Below are 21,076 nucleotides of genomic sequence, written 5' to 3'. Positions count from 1 at the left end.
CAAGATTTGAGAAGATAGCACGAGATGGGCGGTCTTCGACGACATTCGCTAAGATTGTGGAGGTTGTCACCAAGATTTGAGAAGATAGCATGAGATGGGTTGTCTTCGACGGCATTCGCTAAGATTGTGGAGGTTGTCACCGAAATTTGAGAAGAGCGGTTCGTGATGAGGCGATCTTCGGCGACTTTTGCTATGATTGGGAAGGTTGTCACTATGATTCAAGAAAAAATCTTCATTGTTCAGAGACGCGTGAACATATATAAAAAAAGCTCCATTGTTCAGAGACAAGTGAACATTAAAACAGCAAGATGGCGTTCCCTAGCTTGTGGAAAGTTGTCACAACAGCAAACATCAACAAATCGGTTACCTCCAGAGACGTGTGCTCGACGGTGCAAGATACGCGTTTCTTAACTCATTTATCTGTTTAACTAATGCTAGTTTTGCAGGTATCGGCGTTACAAGAATGATTTAGGACCGCAGAACGTTCTGGATCATTCTCCGTCCCTATCGATTCTTTGACTTTTGTTTTCGAAACTTACGTTTCTCCAAACTCGGTCAATGTGGGGGCTTCTGTAGACACCCAAATGTGTCTCCCCAAAACTAAACCCATTGATGAATACCTTTCATGTCATTGATTATCAAACAAAGCAAAAGTGTGAAAAGTCTAAGGATGAGGATGTTTTTATTAAAATATCTCTTCTTTATGTTTTTGATAATATTTCTTTTCTTACCCTATTTATAATACGTGCATTCTATTTTAGTTTGGTCCATGATATAAGTCCAATAATGGTGTAGTTGGATGGGGTTCGAAAAGAGCTTTCCAAAGATATATTATAAGCCCAATTCCGATGAATAATGAGGAAGTTATGGCAAAATTACTAAACTAGGCCCGGTTTGATATTTAAATGCGGCCCAATGATCTAGAGGAGGGCCTAATATTGGTTTATCATTCCTAATGCAATTAGAATTGATTATAGTCTTCTAGATTCTTCTAGAAGTTTCTTTTCATTCTAATTTAATTAGCATTGATAAATTGACTTTAGTTGACTTTTAAGAGTTTTAATCAGATTAAAAGAAGTTTTTTTAAGGAAAATACGATTTTACCCTCTCGCACGGAGAAATATTATCAAAATAAGTGGAAATTTATTTCCAATGTCTGGCGACCGGACCAGCGTCTGGGCGTTTGGCGCTGCACTCCAGGGTTTGGCGACAGGCGTGTGTTTGGCGCTGCAGTCGTGTTTTATTCTTTTTGAAACTCTTATTCGTTTTTTTATCATTTTGGCTGATTTTTTCTATAAATAGCCTCCTAAAACCTCCGTTTTCTATAATCAATTATCTCCATCACCAACTCTCATCAAGAATCTCTTGATTTCTCTCTCTCTCTCTCTCTCTCTCTCTCTCTCTCTTTTCTAAACTAGCCTTTTGCATACAAAATTCCGCATTCACAAGATCTAGAAACACCTAGCCAAGTTCGAAGTTGCCTTCGACCTAGACGTGACAGGTTTTAATTTCTGAGGGTTTGGTCCCAAATCTCTCTTTCAATTATTTAATTTCATTGTTTGTTTATTATTTCTCTTGAAGTTACTAACGTGTGTATTTTGTTATTCAAAAGAGATACGAGACATCCTAGTAAGTGTTTTAATTGATTTTATTGATATTATTATATAGAAATCATGTTTAGATTGTTATTATGATTCCTAGTATCATGTTTAGGGTAATAACTATAATTTATAATATTAAATATGACAATTGTAATTCCTGTGATGCTTTCTATTTCTTCCTAATAGCATGTTAGTGTCATGTTAGTGTTAAAGCTTTAATTTTTATTGCTTAGTGACATGTTAGGTTTTGTTATTAATCTTGTTAGTATCATGCCTAGGATCTTGCTATTATTATTCTTTAACATGATTATTATTATAATTGTTATAATTATTGTGATGATTATTATGTTGCTTGATTATATTTATTGTTATTGCTTGATCACGCCTTTTATGCATGTTTAAAGGGAATTCGTTCTTGTAAACACGCTTAATAAGATAATTAATAATCTTGTTTAGGGTTAATATGATTATAATTCAAGTAATCACCAATAATACGTTTGTTTGTGCATTAATATTCAACCAACATAGATAAACAGGTTTAGGGGTAAACCTATTGATTGCATGTTAATCAGAAAGCGCACATAAATACGAGAAGAATAAAGTAGAGGCCTATTATTAGGGCAGGTTCTTTAGGTTGGATTTGTACCTTCATCCCCGAACACCAGTCATGGTTCCAAACCTATTGGAGTTAACAATCTCCTGGATCGTTAAGGGGTGTAACCTTTACCCCGTGGACGGTTTACAAGTTCCTAAAAATTGTTGGCGACTCTTTTGCTCTAGCTTCCTTCCCTTTGGACGCCACCGTACTTTAGTGTAAGATCACAGTGGGGTTCAAGTTTGGGGTAATGCTTGAAATATTTCCTACACTTCTTAATGATTGATTGCTCTCTAATTGGCTGATTTTTCTCTCTTTACGTTACAACCATTGGGAAAGACCTTTCGACCTAGAGGTTGAGTCAAATTTCGAAGGAGGGCATTATGAGTTAAAGCCTAAAGAAAGGGGATGTTTAGTCAAGATGTCTTGTAGCTGAAAAATATGTTCTTTTCCGGCTCCTTCGAGGAGCTATAGAGATTCTCATTAGAGGGAGATTTGAGATTATAGGAAGAACGCGGTAAGATCGAACGGGATGAAGGTGAATTGTGATAACTAGTTCTCTATGCTTAGCATACTCTATGTTTCAATCAACCTCGAATATCTTGAAACGTGCATACCTGTAGGGAATATTTCAAGCATTATCCCTAACTTGAACCCCACTGTGATCATACACTAAAGTACGGTGGCGTCCAAAGGGAAAGAAGATAGATCAAAAGAGTCGTCAACAAGTTTTAGGAACTTGTAAACTGTTCATATGGTGAAGGTTACACCCCCATGAGATCATCAACTCCAATAGGTCTGGAACCATGACTGGTAGTTCGGGGATGAAGGTACAAATCCAACCTAAAAGAGATTGAACATGCCCTAATAATAGGCCTCTACTTTATTCTTCTCGTATTCATGTGCGCTTTCTAACTAACATGCAATCAATAGGATTAACCCTAAACTTGTTTATCTATGTTGGTTGAATATAATGCACAAATAAAACTATTATTGGCGATCAGTTGAATTATAATCAAATCAACCCTAAACAAGATTATTAATTATCTTATATAAGCGTGATTACAAGTACATAAAATTCCCTTTAAATATGCATAAAAGGCGTGATCAAGCAATAAATAATAATAAGCATCAAGCAATATAATAATAATCATAACAATAACAATTATAATCATAATCATAATAATAATCATAAGCATAATCATGTTAAAGCAAAATAATAATAGCAAGATCCTAAGCATGATACTAACAAGATTAACAACAAACCCTAGCATGTCACTAAACATTAAAAATCAAAGCTTTAACCCTAACATGATACTAACATGAATATTAGAAAGAAAATAGGAAGCATCACAGAAATCATAATTGACATTATATTCTTTACCCTAAATATGATACTAGGAAGCAATAAAACATCCTAACATGATACTAGGAATCAAAATAACAATCTAAGCATGATTTCTATATCATAATATCAATAAAACAATTAAAGAACTTACTTGGATGCCTCGTATCTCTTTCTAATAACAAAATACACACGTTAGTAACTTCAAGGAAAATAATAAACAAACAAATTAAATAATTAAAAGAGAGATTTGGGACCAAACCCTCAGAAATTAAAACCTTTCACGTCTAGGGCGAAGGCAACTTCGAATTATGCTAGGTGTGTCTAGATCTAATGTGCGAGGAATTGTGTTTGTAAAAAGTTAGGCTAGAAAGAGGGAGAGAATCAATAAATTCCTTATGAGAGTTCGTGATTGAAAAAGGGGAGACATGACCTCTATTTATCTATATCTATAATAACTATTAAAAGTGAGAAGTTAGCAAGTTGAAAAACTCCTTAGTAATAGTGTGGTGACCCTTTTGCCCCTCAAAATATTCAATTACAGTTTTGCCCCTTCCCTTCTTTTTCACCTTTTGCTTGGCCCCATTATTCACTTTTGCTCTCAGCCATATGTTTTCTGACCTTCATTATTCACCTCTCAGTTTCCTCCTATTCTCTCCTCTCTTTTCACGTTCACAAGTTTTTTCCAAAGATAGGGTTTCGACACCTTCAGCAACTATGGTGGTGAGTTCACTTTTGATTGTTTTAATTCGATATTATTTTTTAATTCCTTTAAAACTTTCATCGAATTCACTTTTGATTGTTTTGATTGAGGTTTCTGATTTTGATTTTGAAATTTCTGGGTGAAATTAGGTCACTGTAAATCAATCAAACGACAAACAAATCAAGGAAAACAACAATGGCGGTTCTCCATCTCCACTACCATCACTACAACAGCAACAATCATCGACTTCAGAGATCTCGACTATGAGATTTTCATCACCAAGAGCTCCGATCGATCCATTAACGACGACGTTTAGTCATCTACCTCCTCCTGCTCCTACACCTCAAGTAACTAATAATTAGATGAAGGTTATTTTGTCAACGAACAGCAGCAATAGCAGCAAATCAATGGTGGATTTCGATCTGAACCAGAACGATTCATCATCATTATCACTGTCACTTTCTCTCTCCATGACTTCATCGAATCTCGCGAATTCGAGGTACCCTGCGTTTCAAGGTATGCAAGGGTTCAAAAATGGCGATCGTAGTATAAAGGTGGCTTAAATGGGGATTATTGGATTTGATTATCATTAATTATAATCAATGTTGTTGATGTTTGTGTTTTGTGGAATTGATGGAATTTCACTTTGATTTATTGAGAAACAAGATCAGTTGAAGTTATGCAATTTTTTGTGAAATTCAAATAGATTTGTAGGTGGTTTGGCGATTTTTTTTTTGGGTCTGCAGCAAGATGACGAGACTTCTTTAATGGAAGCAAGAGGGTTTTAATTCTCCTCCCTTTTCTATGATCTGGGATTTTTTGGGGGGTGATTAGGGGATTTTTATCCACCAATCACCGTCTGACAAGTGGACCAACCAGGTTCCGCCACGTGTCCTTCACGAAGGCCAACAGGAGCTTGCCACGTGTCAGTCACAGATACGTCCTCCACGGACCACTTAAGACACGCCACGTGTCCACCCATGCCAAGTGGGACAACCGGCCATCAAGGCCCAATTCAGTCTAGAGGCCCGATCAGCCCTGGGTTTACCTTAAACCTAGAGAGCTGCACGCTTCCCAAGGCTATAAATACTCGATTAATCCTCATTAATCACGGAACCGAATAATTAAGAGATCAAGCAGAGAAAAACAGACTTATTAACAACCGGCTAATCTCGCTAACGACGCAGATTACCAACACTAAGCACTCTCACCTAGAGAGATCTCATTACTTTACTTTCTGTGTTGATTACTCCTTAATCAGGTACTAACTTGACCGTTGGAGGCGGAGCTCTCAGGAGTCTCCGTTATTTTGCAGGTACAGGCGTCCGGTTCCAGTCTCGGAATTGTAACTCTCCCGCAGGACATCAGAAAACCCCGAAACATTTTGGCGCCGTCTGTGGGGAGAGTACTTCAGAGATGGCATCCAAGTCTGTACCGACTCAAGAAGAGAGGCGTCCCCTAGACGACCCTCAAGTTCAGTCGGACCATGATACCGAAAGTGAATTTGAAGTTGAAACTCATACAGCTCCAGACGGGACCCTAAGGGCCCGACGTACCCGTCATACTGAAATGAGGGAACGGGAGTATCTTCAGACAGGAAGCAAGCCAGCAGGCGCACCGCTTGCTCGGCAACAGCCGACTGATGGGTCTGCTCCCATCACAAGGAACGAACTCATGACCTTCATGAGGGATTTCAAGGGAGAGATCCAAGAGTTGATCAACAAAAAACCGCCTGCTTCAGTCAAAGAGCAGTCGGCCAAAAAACCTTCCACTTCACTGAAGAGGAAGCCAGTTCAAGGGCGAGAGGCGACTCCCCACCCTAAATCTAAGAAGCGGGAGCCGTCTGCTCTTGATTTCACAAAAATCCGTTATCCTACGGGAAATAGGAAACCGGTTCGTCATATTCAGGCGGACGGGTCAAAGCAAACGTTCACAGATGCTCGGCACCTGCTAGAGCAGAAGAAGAGTGACCGATTATCAGAGTCGGCTTCTACTTCAAATTTTCAGGACAGTTTGCGAAATGCCTCTATGAGGCCAACTCAGTCGTACCATGAGAGTCAGTCAGGCGGCACCTCCCGTCAGTCCGGCTTTCATAGTGCCCAGGCGGTACAAAACTTACCATTTGTGCCGCAACAACAGTATTTTATGCAGCCACCTCCATTTGGTGGACCTGCAGCAAAAAACGTCCAACCTATGGACTGGCAGCTACGGCTGCTTAGACTTGGTGAACAGCCGACGGCCTTCTCCAAGGAAATTACTGAAGCCGCTCAGCCGGCCAAAGTAAAAAATATTCTAGTAGGCGCCTATGACGGCACTACTAACCCAGAAGACCATCTGATGGCATTCACCAACCTGATGTACCTTCAAGGGTTGGATGATCCCACTTGGTGCAAGTGTTTCCCAGCGACTCTCAAGGGAATCGCACAGCAATGGTTCGGCAACCTGCCGACTGGTTGTGTAAACAGCTTCAGGACGCTTGCTTACTTATTTGCCTCCAACTTCGCCATGAACATCCCTGCGAAGAAAACAACCCTTGATTTGGGAACAATTCAGCAGGGTGAAAAGGAGGGGCTTCGTTCCTACATCAGGCGGTTCAACCTGATGAGAATACAGATTCAAGGGTTACCGGATGAGGTAGCTTATACTGACTTTTTTAGAGGTCTCAAAGACGGGTCTACCTTCAAATTTGATTTAGTTCGAAAAAGGGTGGCGACTCTTCAAGAGGCCTTGATTGAAGCAGAAGCCTATATACAGGCGACTGATCTGTGTACGATGAAACAATCGGACGGGAAGAGGTTCGACAATAGAGAGGGACGACAGAAACAGTCGTCCAACAAAGATGAAAAAAGAAAAGGGGTCTGGGCGGCTGATTCCTCTAAACAGCCGGCCCAGAAAAAGAAAAAAGAATTCAAACCATACTCCCCAAAATATGTGTTTAACAAGGATAACCAGTTTATCCTAAAAGAAATAAAGGGACGGCTCTCAATTGAGAAGCCGCTCCCCATGAAGGGTTCTGCGAGCAACCGGAACCAAGACAAAATCTGTGCTTATCATGATGACATTGGTCATCACACCAATGACTGCATCAGTCTCATGCGGTACCTAGACCGCTTGGCTGATCAAGGTGATCTTGACACTTATGTCAAGAAATCTGCGGGAAACACTTCCTCAAAAAAGCAGTCGGCCAAAAAGAATCAGCAGGCCGACAGTTCTGATACAGATGATGCAGTCGTCTACACCATTGCAGGCGGCTTCTCAGGAGGTGGCCCCACTATTAGGGGCAACAAAGATAATATAAGGCGGTTAGATGTAAATTCCGTTCACCAAGAACGACTGTCCAAATATACATTTCCTGAGATTGTCATCACTGAAGAGGATCTAGGAGGAATAAGGGGGCCGCATGACGACCCTCTCGTTATTGAATGTAAAGTGGCCAACCAGAGAGTTGGTCGAATCCTCATAGATACCGGGAGCTCTTCAGATCTCATCAGCAGCAAATGTCTATCAAAACTGAAATATCAGACGGACTGCATACATCCGGCCTCCCACCCTTTAATAGGGTTTGGGGGAGGAGTCGTCCACCCACTGGGACGAGTAGATCTACCCATCCGCCTGGGCGAAAAAGGGGAAGGACGACACATGGTAGTCCGGTTCCTAGTGGTAGAGGAACTCTCTGCCTACAACATGATTCTGGGTCGACCAACCCTGAATAATTCCAAGGCTGTTATAATCCCGTCACTTATGCTGCTTAAGTTTGAAAGGGACAATGGAACAGTCGGCTCCCTTAGGGGAGATCAGAGGATGGCCCGAGAGTGTTATCTCTCGGATGTCAAGCCCACTGTTATGGCCACTGGGTCAAGTGGAGAAAAAACAGACCTTGACAATGTCAAGGAAAGTGCGCCTGTTCAAGAAACAGGCGACAAAAAGAGAAAGGCACTCCAGACTGAGTCCGCAAGAAAAGCAAGAAAATAGCAATCATTGGCAGAGGACCGGCCGGATGAGTACCGCCCTCAGCCGGCTGGTGAACATGCGGACCTGATATTAGACGACTCCCATCCTGACCGAACAGTCAAGGTAGGGACGACTGCTCTGAGAAACCTTGGTGACGACTTTCACAACCTGTTGAAAGAATACAAGGACATCTTTGCATTTGAAGTCCATGAAATGCCAGGCATTAGTCCTGATCTGGCAGTACACAAACTCGCTGTGGATCCGAAAAAGAAGCCGGTACGACAAAAGAAACGGAACCATGGTGAAGAAAGAGGTCAGGCGGCAGCCGCCGAAATCAAAAAATTACTTGATGCAGGGTTCATTCGGCAATGTTACTTCCCAGATTGGGTTGCAAATGTGGTACTTGTTAAAAAGCCGAATGGCACCTGGCGAATGTGTGTAGACTACACAGACTTGAACAAGGCGTGCCCCAAAGACAGTTACCCTCTGCCTAAAATTGATAACCTGGTCGACTCAACAGCCGGCCATGCCTTGATGAGTTTTATGGACGCCTATTCTGGTTTTCATCAAATTCCTTTATGGAAGAAAGATCAGGAGAAGACGGCCTTCGTCACTGATCAGGGATTATACTGTTACACGGTCATGCCGTTTGGTCTTAAGAATGCCCCGGCTACCTTCCAACGAATGATAAACACGGTGTTCTTTGATCAGATTGGGAGAAACGTCGAGGCATACATTGATGATATGATTGTCAAGACTAAACTTCAGAAAGATCATCTGACGGACCTCCGAGAAACTTTCGCCACACTCAGGCGGCACCATGTCATGCTCAATCCCAAGAAATGTGTATTTGGAGTTGAGTCTGGGAAATTTCTCGGATTCCTTATCAACCAGAGGGGAATAGAGGCGAACCCCGAGAAGGTACAGGCGGTCATTGACATGCAGTCGCCTCGTACCGTTCGAGAGGTTCAGAAGTTAACAGGTTGTCTGGCGGCCTTGGGAAGATTTCTAAGCCGATCAGGCGACAAATGCCTATACTTTTTCCAGGCAATTAAGAAAAAGGCAAGGTTTGAATGGGGGCTGGATGCTGAGGCCGCCTTCCAGAAATTAAAGGTTCACTTGCATTCCTTGCCGAGGCTGGTCAGCCCTTTGCCCAAAGAAAATCTGTACATGTACCTGGCCGTCTCTGATCATGCGTTAAGCGCGGTACTCCTTGCTGAAAGGGACGGCTGTCAACTCCCGGTCTACTTTGTCAGTCACGTACTAAAAAATGCCGAGTTGAGGTATCCCCTAGTGGAGAAATTTGGTCTTGCACTCTTCATGGCTGTTAAAAAATTGAAGCCCTACTTTCTGGCACATGCAGTCGTCGTGTATACCGACCAACCAATCAAGCGGCCCCTTACCACCATGGAGTCCTCCGGACGAATGATCAAATGGGCCATAGAAATGCAGAGTCTCGAAGTTACTTTCGAGCCTAGAAAAGCAGTGAAGGGGCAAGCCTTTGCTGACTTTATTGTAGAGATGACTCGTCCTCCTGACTCTCAAGTTCCAGACCAAGTCTGGAAGGTATATGTGGACGGAAGCTCTACTTCAAACGGTTGTGGAGCAGGCGTCGTATGTCAATCTCCAGAGGGCGACAGGTTCGAGTATGCTCTACGCTTCAGTTTCCAGGCTTCAAACAATGAGGCAGAATATGAAGCTTTACTAGCCGGGATCCGCATGTGTAAGGCGGCAGGGGCAATGAAAATAGACGCCTGTTCTGATTCACAACTGATAGTGAGTCAGTACAATGGCGAATACGAAGCGACACATCCGGCCATGATCAAGTATTTACAGGCGGTCCGACAAGCAGTCGGCTCCCTTGAGGATTTCCATCTGATCCAAGTGCCGAGATCAGAAAACAACCAGGCAGATGCACTTTCGAAATTAGCATCATCCGCCTCCTCCGATACTCCTCGAACTGTGTTTTGGGAAGTAATGGAGAAGAGAAGCATCGAGGAAAATCCTATTGGAATTCTAGACAGAAGCTCAACCTGGATGGATTCAATCAGGGCATATCTGACAAACGGTACACTGCCGGATGATCCTCAACAGGCGGCAGCACTGAAAAAACGAGCCTCCTGTTTTGAAATTATACAGGGAGAACTTCACAAGAGGGGGCACCTTCAACCCTTCTTAAAGTGTGTTACTCCTGAAAAGGGACGAGAGATACTAGATGATCTTCACTCTGGTCTCTGTGCTTCCCATATAGGTGGTAGGATGCTTGCTCAAAGGGCAAGGCGGCAGGGCTACTTTTGGCCTACTCTGGAAGCAGATGCAATGGAGATGGTGAAAAAATGTGACAAGTGCCAAAGGTTTGGCAAATTAATTCACCGTCCGGCTACTGACCTTACTACCATTCACAGCCCACTACCGTTTGCTAAGTGGGGCATGGACATTCTGGGTCCATATACGCCTGCTACAGGCGGCAGAAGGTATATAATTGTTGCCGTTGACTACTTCACTAAATGGGTAGAGGCGGAGGCTGTAAAGGGAATCAAGACGAAAGATGTAATTTCATTCATTTGGAAAAACGTCATCACTCGGTTCGGGGTTCCCATGTCTATGGTTTTTGATAATGGTCCCTAATTTGAGACGCCTGTTCTCAAAAGCTGGCTGGGAGACCAAGGAATTGCACATTACTTTGCATCTGTCGGTCGTCCACAAGCAAACGGCCAGGTAGAAGCCTTTAATAAAATCATCTCAGACGGTCTCAAGAAAAAGATTGAACGAGCAGGCGGCCTATGGGCAGATGAACTACCACATGTTCTTTGGGCCATTAGGACGACTGAAAAAGGGGCGACTGGAGAAACTCCCTTCCTCCTAACTTATGGTGCAGAAGCTGTTCTTCCAATAGAACACTACGAGCCGACTCTTCGAGTAATGCTATATGACGAAGAGGCAAACTGGGAAGCCATGCGCCTGGCATTAGACTCACTTCCTGAAAAGAGGGGCAATGCTGTTTTGCGCCATGAGATCTACCGCCTAAGAATGACTAGATCATACAACAAGAAAGTACACAGGCGTCCACTCAAAGTAGGGGACTTTGTACTTAGAAAAATGGAAGCAGTTGGTAGGGCCAATGAGTCTGGAAAACTAACTCCCAACTGGGAAGGACCCTACCGAATCTATGCGGAAGTCAGGGACGGTACCTACCGTCTGGAAACACCAGACGGACAACCGTTGCCTCGAACCTGGAATGTAGATAACCTTAAAAAATATTTCTTCTGAATGATGTAAAGTAAAGAGCTACTTAATAAAGTTTGCACTTACTATTCAATATTGTATTACGAGGGGCATGCCGTCTGTACCTTTACAGTCGGCTACTCTCCATTGAGGTTCACTATCTTTAGAGGGGCATGCCGTCTGTTCCTTTACAGTCGGCTACTCTCCATCGAGTATTTTACTCACAATACTTAGCTAAAAAGATTAGGGCCTGGCCGATCCTGTACCTAACAGGCGGCTACCCTTCTTTTACTTAGCACCTACGTTCACCAAGAACTTACCAAGGCCACCGGCCGAATGATCAGACCAGGCGCCAAGCCACCTGATCAAAACTACAAAACTAATTCGACCTGTCCCAACATCATAGCAGGCGTCCGACGGCATCCCTCCGGATGAAATTCGTCGCAGAGAGCAGCTCCCTTTTGGGTGGAACATTGTTCTATAAACTAATTACACGGCACCTATACGACTGTCCCCAAGGGCAACCACGTAGCCGTTTTTGAGACAAAGATAACTCTATCACTAACCAAACCAATGGTAGCAGTTGACATCTGAGTCAGATAACCGCCTGTATTACTTGGGATAAATGCAGGGGGTACCTATTGAGTTAATAGCCAACAAACATTGGCGAATCAAGGGGTCTAGCCGGCCTACGCCGCCTGGTACCTCTACTTCTCAAACAAAAGTGACGGCGACTGAGTAACTCCAAAGTTAACTCATAGTCACTCCTTCAAATTTGGTATGGAACCTAAAAAGTTTGGGTCGTCCGCCTGTTTTAAACAAACAAGGGCACTTGAACCCTTATTCCTACTGGATAACCTATTGAGTTAATATCCAACAAACATTGGTGAATCAAGGGGTCTAGCCGGCCTACGCCGCCTGATACCTCTACTACTTAATAAAGATTGTGACAAAGACTAAGTAACTCCTATGTTAACTTAATAGTCACTCAAACTTAGTATGAAGCCTAAAAGGTATGAGTCGTCCACTTGTTTTTAATAAACAAAGGCTCTCAACCAATACTCTTGCTAGGTTAACAAATAACGAGTTAAAAGCCAACATTGGCAATAAAGGGAAACAACCGGTACCCGCCGCTTGTTTTCCTACTTAAATTCCTTGGCTACTAGGTAATTCTATTTACTTGGTCAAATTGAATAAAGAGTTCGGATACCGATTGATTAAATGGCCGACTGATCATCTATCCTGGAAACAGACAACCAGTCGTCCAGGGGCATAGGCGGCATACTTACTACATATACCTGTCTTAACGTTCGGCCATACACAACAGTCGGTCAAGTGAGCAAATTTCAAATACTTAGACAAATTTGAACAAAAACAAAAACTTTGATTAAAATGAGCCGGCCATAAAAGACCAGCAGAATATTCAAAACCCCGGCCCCCTGGCCGGGTAATTACAAAGCAAACGGCACGCAGGCCGTGAAAAGAAAAAAAATATACTTAAATCTTAAGAAGGGGGCAGTTCAGTATCAGCAGCAGCCGCCTGGTCAGCACTCTTCTTGCTGGACTCGGCCTTAGCTGCATCATCTTTTGATGCCTTACCCCCAAGTGGCACAAGCGCCACAACCGGCTCTTCCTCCTCCAACGCAACGTCCATCGCCTCTTCTTCAGCAGCCGCCAGGATCTGTTGATTATATATTTCCGAACACTGGCGGTACGTTCTTTCCCATGAGGCAAAGTCGGCACTGGGGAACAGTCGTTCCCAGGTCATGCGTTGGATTTGGGCGGAGTCTTCCACCATCTCCCGGACGAGCTCTTGTTTCTCTTGCTCGGCCTTGTCCGAGAGCTCTTGGGTAAGACTCTTCTCCTGGTTCACCAGGCGTTCTTTTACGTTAGCCAAAGATTTCTCCATGGCTTCGTAAGAGTGCATTTTCTGGCGAAGGGGCTTCAGCTCGGCTTTAAGTTTGGTGACGGTCCCCTCCAGCTCGTCAACCTTCTTTTGGGCCGCCTCTAGCTGAGCCCGAACAGCGGCGGTCGCCTGCGCCTGATAATAAAGAAGATCAATGGTCAGTACTTCATTTTGGGCAATTTGAAACATTGCCTTATCACAGCTGGAGGCGGCCATAGCCTTTGCGGCCTTTACCTCTTTGTTTTTCCGATCAATCGGCTTGCGAAGGCTGTTGACTCGGAGCAGGGCCTAAGTACAAAGAAAAACAGGCGTCAGTTTCCAATCAAAAGAGTTAACAGGCGTCCTGGAACTCAAAAGCTCAAAAAGGTGCTAAGTATACCTCAGCTAGGATCCCTGAAATTCCATCGAGGTCAAGGGTGCCGGCACCCTTGACCGTCTCCCTGTCAGAGGGAGGAACTACTTTAACCATAGACTTGGCTACCTCAACCAAGTCTAGACCCTGGGAGCCGGCTGCATTAAGTAAAAGGATAAAACAAGTTAGACTTAATCAAGAAGGAAGCAAGGGTGAGTTTTTTACAAGTAAGGGTCCATACATCTAGGCGGCCCCGCTTGGGTTTTTGAAGAAGTGGCCGGCTGCTTCTCAGCCGCCACTGTTTTCCTGGAAGACCCAGGAGAGCTTGCAACAGTCGTCCTCCGGGCCTTGGGGTCCGGCTGTTGCGAGGAAGAAGCCCTTGGAGTGCCAGACTGAAAACAAAAAGAGTTAGTATATGCATAATACAACTAAAAGGAGAAGAGTTTTCAAAGCTTACCAAGGGTGCCTCCTTGCTGGGGGAGTCGGCATACGACTGCTTCATTAGCGAGACCCGCAGCATGGCCGCCGCAGTCTTAGATGCTGTTATTTTACTCATGGCGTCGGCTGAAAGAAATAAACAGCAAAGTTAGTAAAAATCCCAAGTAAACAAGGCGTGAAGAAACAAAGTATTCGTCAGGCCGGCTACCTCTAGAGCACCGACTGCCGAGGCCACAGGCGGCCAAGAAGTACTCGTCATAGAGCCACTTGAAGCTCGGGACGCAATTTAGGGGTACTTGCTCTCGTACCCCTGAAGTAGAGTTCACCCTAGTCTCTACTTTGAAGAGTCCTTTGTCTAGGATCTCTTTTTTAGCCTTTGGGGGAACAGGCGGCATGCTGCGGCCGCCTGCGAGAAGAGGCGGATCCCTATTCCACTTGTTAAAACGTTTGTTCAGCTCCGTGTCTGAACTCTCGATAATAAGGAAGGTGTTCCGCCAATCCTTCCATTTGTTTGCCTTACCTCTCGTCATGAGGTAACCCCTATGGCTTGTTAGTTGATACCAGCCGGTACCTCCCGACTTAGGGGTCCGGCTGAGATAGTTCATGTGGGCGAAAGCCTCAAAACTTGGCTCCACCCCGTTCAATTCGCACCCGGCCACATAGCCGAGTACGTTTACCCAAGAGTTGGGGGCTAACTGCCATAACCCCAGATCATACCCATCTAAAATCCGCTGAACAGCCGGATGTAATGGGAAGCGCAGTCCAGCTTTGATGGCCGCCACATAGCAGCCAAAGCAGCCATCACCATAGCTGGTACCAGCCGGCCAGACGACAGTATCTTCTGGATCCGGCACAAACAGTAAATACTCCGGGCCCATTTTGTGGTTAGCAATAAAGCTCGCCACGTTGTCTCGCATGGTTGCAATCCGGCCCCGGGGCACCCTGCAGTAGTAAGGGGCGTTTTCCTCTCTGTAAGAGGCGGACGGCTCTGCCCAATTATCCCCCTTCTCCACTGCATGAGAACTTCTCGCCTCTTGTAGGCGGCTATGTTTTTCTTCTGAGCCAGAAGAACTACTGTCAGAAGAGCTGGATTCGGACTCGTCCCCTGACGAGTCCGAAGAGGACGACTCCTCCCCTCTCCTAGAGGGGCCCGCCTCCTCTCCCTTAGAAGGAGCAGAAGGAAAATTAGACATGTCCACGGTTAGATGAGAAGGGAACACCTTGGTCCCTCTCTCAGAACTGTCAGCTTGACAGTCGCCTCGTTCTACATCTGGCGCCTGGTCAGATGTTTCGCTAAGGAGCACCCTTTGGGAGGAGCCGTCTGAGTTTGATATCATAGCAGTCTTTTTTGTTCTGGCCATCACGTTCTGCATAGACACAGATTCAGTCGGACTTTGTATAAAGGGCAAAGATGGGTCCAGAAAAGGGCAGGCGGCACTCCTAGTCCTAGATTCAGCCGTCCCCGGTGACCGGCTGATCACTAACTTAGGGCGTGTCGTGTGCTTCCATGGTGCCATTTCAAAAAATAAAAAGAAAATTAAGAGTAAGAGAACTGAGTTACCTGAACGGGTGACGGTTGATGAAGTCCTGGAAGTTCGGGTCAGTCGGCTTGTCAGAACAGGCGGTAGGCAGAAAAAGTCCGAAATGTCAGAGCAAGTTCAGGGGTCCGAATGTTCTCGCAAAAATTCTCAAATGTGAAAATGACCGAAGTCAGCACTTCCTTTTATAGGCGAAATGAGAAGGCGAAGGGTCGCTTCCGAATTCAAATTTGGGCGGGAAAATCTCTCGGCCGTCTGCAAGGTGACACCTGTAACGGGCCGTCGCCTGTCACCGTGCGACACCTGTCACAGGCGACACGTGACCAGTCGCGTGCCACCTGTGAGGGGCAAATGATTAGGGGATTTTTATCCACCAATCACCGTCTGACAAGTGGACCAACCAGGTTCCGCCACGTGTCCTTCACGAAGGCCAACAGGAGCTTGCCACGTGTCAGTCACAGATACGTCCTCCACGGACCACTTAAGACACGCCACGTGTCCACCCATGCCAAGTGGGACAACCGGTCATCAAGGCCCAATTCAGTCTAGAGGCCCGATCAGCCCTGGGTTTACCTTAAACCTAGAGAGCTGCACGCTTCCCAAGGCTATAAATACTCGATTAATCCTCATTAATCACGGAACCGAATAATTAAGAGATCAAGCAGAGAAAAACAGACTTATTAACAACCGGCTAATCTCGCTAACGACGCAGATTACCAACACTAAGCACTCTCACCTAGAGAGATCTCATTACTTTACTTTCTGTGTTGATTACTCCTTAATCAGGTACTAACTTGACCGTTGGAGGCGGAGCTCTCAGGAGTCTCCGTTATTTTGCAGGTACAGGCGTCCGGTTCCAGTCTCGGAATTGTAACTCTCCCGCAGGACATCAGAAAACCCCGAAACAGGGGGTATAAGGCTTTAGAATTCTTTTGGTTTTTCTGGTGTTTTATTTTTGTTTTATAAAATAGTTAGGATTTGGGTATTTTATTTTCAGTTTGATTTAGGAATTCTGATGTTTTTTTATAGATTACCTAATTGATTAATTTTGTTTTTAATTTCTCGAATTTAATTGATTTAGGGTTTCAGATGAGTTTTGCTTTTGGATTGCAGCTTATCAAGACTAGTTCGGCCTAATTCATGTGATGAAACTCGGAATAGGCAAGCGAGCAAATAGATGGAGGTTGGTTGAATCCGGAATATGGCACCAAAATGGTGCTGCCTCAGTTCTTCTACGGTTCTACCTATGTTTTTCGTTTTAGATTAATTTATTCTTCCAATGTTTAGGGTTGAATATTTTAGGGTAATTTTTCTCTTACTGCTGTTTTTGCTGTAATTTAAGATCGTAAATGGTATACCAACAGTTGAGATAGTTATAATCGGCCGTTTACATACAAACAATTGTGCGCATAATAAAACACAATGCTTGGAATGTTATCTTTCTGATGGTTAGGATGGAGATTATCTTTCTGACCCTTATTCTGGTTTTTCTTCAGAGGATCAAAAGTCTATTTCAATTCTCTTTACTAAGCATGACCAAATGGATTGGTGGAGATGTCTGATCAAAGATGAGCCTGAAATTGATAAGTAGAAAGCTGAACTTGAAAGCAGTAAGCTTTCTGACTTGGATCCTGAAACAAGATCAATTGTGGAGAAGATGATGGTAAGACTACAACTCTCAACTATTCCATCAAAATGAAGAAAGCTTCGATTGTTGAAATCTTTCGATGGAAGAAAAAGAAGCTCCTGGGGGTTTCAAATATTGAATCAAAGGAAGCTAATGTTGAACAATCAGTGGGATTTTGAGGTTTTAGTTGGAATTGCTGATTGTGTTTTATTGGTATGGTTAGTTTACATTTGTCTATTACTTTTTTTGGTACAACATACATTATTTGAATGGTTAGGATATTAAATGTAAAGGGTTGCATTGTATTTCATGTGTGATGTTTTTTTATTAGCTTATACGTTTAATGACTGATAGGAGGTGGGGGTTAGATTTGGTATTGATAGCAGCAAGTTATTTTTTTTTTATTTTTTTTGGTTTGGTCTATAACTCTAGCAGCTTTGGATTGATTAGTTTGGGTGTCAAAGTTGTTGCTATTTCTATACAGTTGGATTGGTTATCAAAGTTCTTGATGTCACTTTCTCTTATTACACACCTACTTGGAGTGTTTTACTTAAGTCTAATATTTGAGGACCTCCAACAACGTATATATATCCTTATTAAATCGGATTGATGTTGCAAATCAAAGAGAGATTGATTGATGAAAAATTGTCAAACAATTTGTTCGATCCATCTCTTAATCACCCTCTTCCTTGCCATTTTCACACTGCCCATTTTGGAAGTGTTAAGGTTCTGCTAAATTATACTAGGTTTATGCTCTTATACTTTCAGTAGTCACAGTTATATAGAAAGGTGCATGACCACAATGTACTTGTATTGCTTGGTGGCTTATGAGTTCTGATTGCATATCAGTATGTGTGAGGCTGTGAGGGGAGTCTAAATTGGTCTGTGTCGTTCTCATGGGAAAGGGAATAGTGTTCAGCAGTTAATAGTTGGTTTGTATTTAATTTTTTTGAAAAATAATAGTTGGTTTGTATTGTTCTCATGGTAGTGTGACTTGCTTTATTTGATTTCTCCTGAATTGCTTTATTTGATTTCTCCTGAATTGCTCAGTTTTCGGTGGGTTGCATTCCTCCCTTCTTGAAGAAGGGTCTCTTTGCTCAGTTGAGGTACCATTTGCTCTATCCTCTTTCTTTTTAAAAAAGTTATTTTGATTATTCCATAATAATTATTATCAATTTCACTTAATGTATTGTTTTGATGATCCAATTTTCAGTGTTCTTGGTCGACTTGTCGCTCATGGATTTCCAGGTTTTTGGGCCAACTTTACGATTCCAACCCCTTTGATACAGTCGAGCTATTGAAAGACAGGGAAAACCTCTTTTTCGACAATTGAAAGAGGGAATTTGAAAGACAGGGAAAACCTCTTTTTCAACAATTAAAAGAGGTAAGTTTTCTTTTATTTTTTATTTCGCATTGTTAGTATTTTTTAATATAAAGTTTTCTTTAAATTTCTTACAGTTTGAGATTTTTTGGTTTTTTATGCTGTTGAAATCTTTTTCAATTTTTTTTTAATTAATTTTTGGTTTAGTTTTGATTCTTACAATTTGAAGATCTGAAGGTTATTTTCACCCTTTAATTGCTTTTGCATTTAAGAAAGGTTTTTGTTATATTGTTGGTAATTTTGCAGGTTTAGATTTTTTGGGTGGTAGATCTATTGTTAGCGCTTATTGATCATTATTCAGTGGCTCATGCTGGCCCTTGAAAGTCGAGGTCAGAAATTTCTATTTTTATCATATATTCTTATATATTATTAAAATTAGTAATCGTGTGTTCACCACTTTTCAATTTCTTTGTAATTATATCATTTGAATTACGGACTTTGTAATTCTAAAGGTTAAACTGGCAAATACTTGTTAGTTTGCTGTAAATGTATCATGTATGCTCTCAGGGCCTTTCGCCTTATGCAGAAGATACTAATTAAGCTATGATTCTGGTGTCTGTGTAGGTGCATGCGGTGGGATTAAATCATGGCTAAGTGTAATTATTTCTACGAGGCTTTCATGTAGCAATGGGATACAGCTCAGGGATATTGCTATAGCTAATTCAAAAGGTGAATGCTGATGCAAAGAATGGTTATGAGATAAATTATCCATGACTGGAAAAGAAAGAGCATGAATCATAACATACAAATATATACCCTATTTGGTTTACCAAATTATTTGCTAGGTTTTAACCAGTGAATTTGATAGGTTTACAGCTGTTTAAGACTCTTATGAGAATGATCATACACCTTAATTTTGCTCTGCTTCGTAGATTTTCAAGGCATAAGAAGAGATTGAGAAGAAGAGGAAGAAGATGGAGCTTTGTGAGCGAGTTCAAGCTCAACTCGGTTGAGTCAAGGAGGAGACTATAAATCATAATAGATACTGTAAGGTGAAGTAAAACTCTTCCATAGATTGAAGTATTAGACATATGTACTACTGTAGTCGTTTTAGATTGTTTAGTTTGTAAGGTTACGTGCCTTTGTAAATCGGAGAATTGAATTGAGCCTTGAGGTGACAACTTAATCTCTGCATGATAAGGTGATATTTGCATTGAGCACTTCCTTTCACATGCATAGTCTAGGATGTTTAAGAGGCCCATCATACATGGTTTTAAAATATACACTTTTCGATTTTATGATTTTTATTGATGGCTCCTACATGTTTTCTCTTACCCATTTGTAGTCCAAAGAGTTGACTAGATTGTGTCGGCTGGTTGAGGAAAATATTGCCTATTGATTAAGGATTTCTGATGGTTAAATAGTCCTGGGTTCAAATCTCCTTATCCTTATATTTTTTAGAGGTTTAAACAAAATTAAGTTTGAGTTTGGATTTCTGATGGTTTTTATAGATTACCTTTATTGAAAATTCAAAGGGGAAGCCCAGTTCAACGTAAACGTGGACAATGTTTGTTTTTGTGATCAGTTCATTCTTTATTGCATATTATTTCTCTGATTTTAATTTGTTTGGGTTACCTAGATTTGGTTGTTGTGTAATGCTTTGTCGACGGTGGTCAGCAATCTTCACTTTTTTTTGCTGAATTTAATGAGAGGGCTAAACAATTCAGTGGGGGCAAGGACAAAAGATGCTCTAAATTTGCATTTCGAGATGTATATTTAAGTTTGAAGAATACAGGAGAGCTCGTTTTAAGACAAATTTAGTCTTTGATTAGATTGAATTAAATCTTATGCCAAATATCACATTGTATTTAATCATTTACATTATGTTTCAGGGAAGCTTTAACTTGCTACAGAAAATCAAAGATACCACAAGAAAACAATTGGAAGTAGGTAAAACAAACCAACAAGAAGAAAAGTTGGCAAGAAATTTGGGGATGTATGCCGAAAAGAGTTGAACAGAGATTTTGTAATTTTTGTTGCATTTGAAATGGAAAATCTTACTACTCTTTTGTACTCATATTCCTCTAACATTAAGTAAACTCTTGTAATTTAACCTCTGTCCATGGGATCAAAAGACACACTTTTGTACCTATATGATTCTAAAACCCTTTGTTTTAATTTGAGCATCACTACATAGACAACGACATTACTAATCCATATGTAAAGTAACATTATATTTGTAGATATTCAACAAATTAATTACACTTTTACCTTAAGTGCTATGCAAAAATATTTCGATTCGCCAAAAGGAGCGCGCGTATCGTGCGCGCGGAAGTCCATAACTAGTAGAGAAAAAAGAGGGTCGAAGAATAAGAAATAAATCTGAATTCGAATCGGAATAAAACTCGATGGACAACAGTTTTTGCGGATTTTGGTTTTATCATATCTTTTGATCCATAAGTCCAAATAAAGCA

The 21,076-nt window shown here is 42.1% G+C and overlaps 1 long non-coding RNA gene across 2 annotated transcripts; it reads left to right on the top strand.

Annotated features, from left to right (window-relative positions):
• Positions 1-16,540: 16,540 nt before the first annotated feature.
• On the top strand, positions 16,541-20,815 carry LOC110697744. 2 transcript variants are annotated; one of them, XR_002506558.1, is made up of 8 exons: positions 16,541-16,837; positions 17,151-17,494; positions 18,332-18,387; positions 18,495-18,665; positions 18,909-18,991; positions 19,227-19,331; positions 19,535-19,649; positions 20,495-20,815. It is a non-coding gene; the product is annotated as an uncharacterized LOC110697744 (long non-coding RNA). The 2 variants fall into 2 exon arrangements; XR_002506557.1 differs by having other exon boundaries at positions 16,542-16,837; positions 19,535-19,654.
• Positions 20,816-21,076: the final 261 nt, after the last annotated feature.

This window comes from Chenopodium quinoa, unplaced genomic scaffold, assembly GCF_001683475.1.
Source record: "Chenopodium quinoa cultivar QQ74 unplaced genomic scaffold, ASM168347v1, whole genome shotgun sequence".
NCBI classification, from domain to species: Eukaryota; Viridiplantae; Streptophyta; class Magnoliopsida; order Caryophyllales; family Amaranthaceae; genus Chenopodium; species Chenopodium quinoa.
Note: the sequence above shows the minus strand (reverse complement) of the source record. Positions and strands in the feature narration are given on the sequence as shown.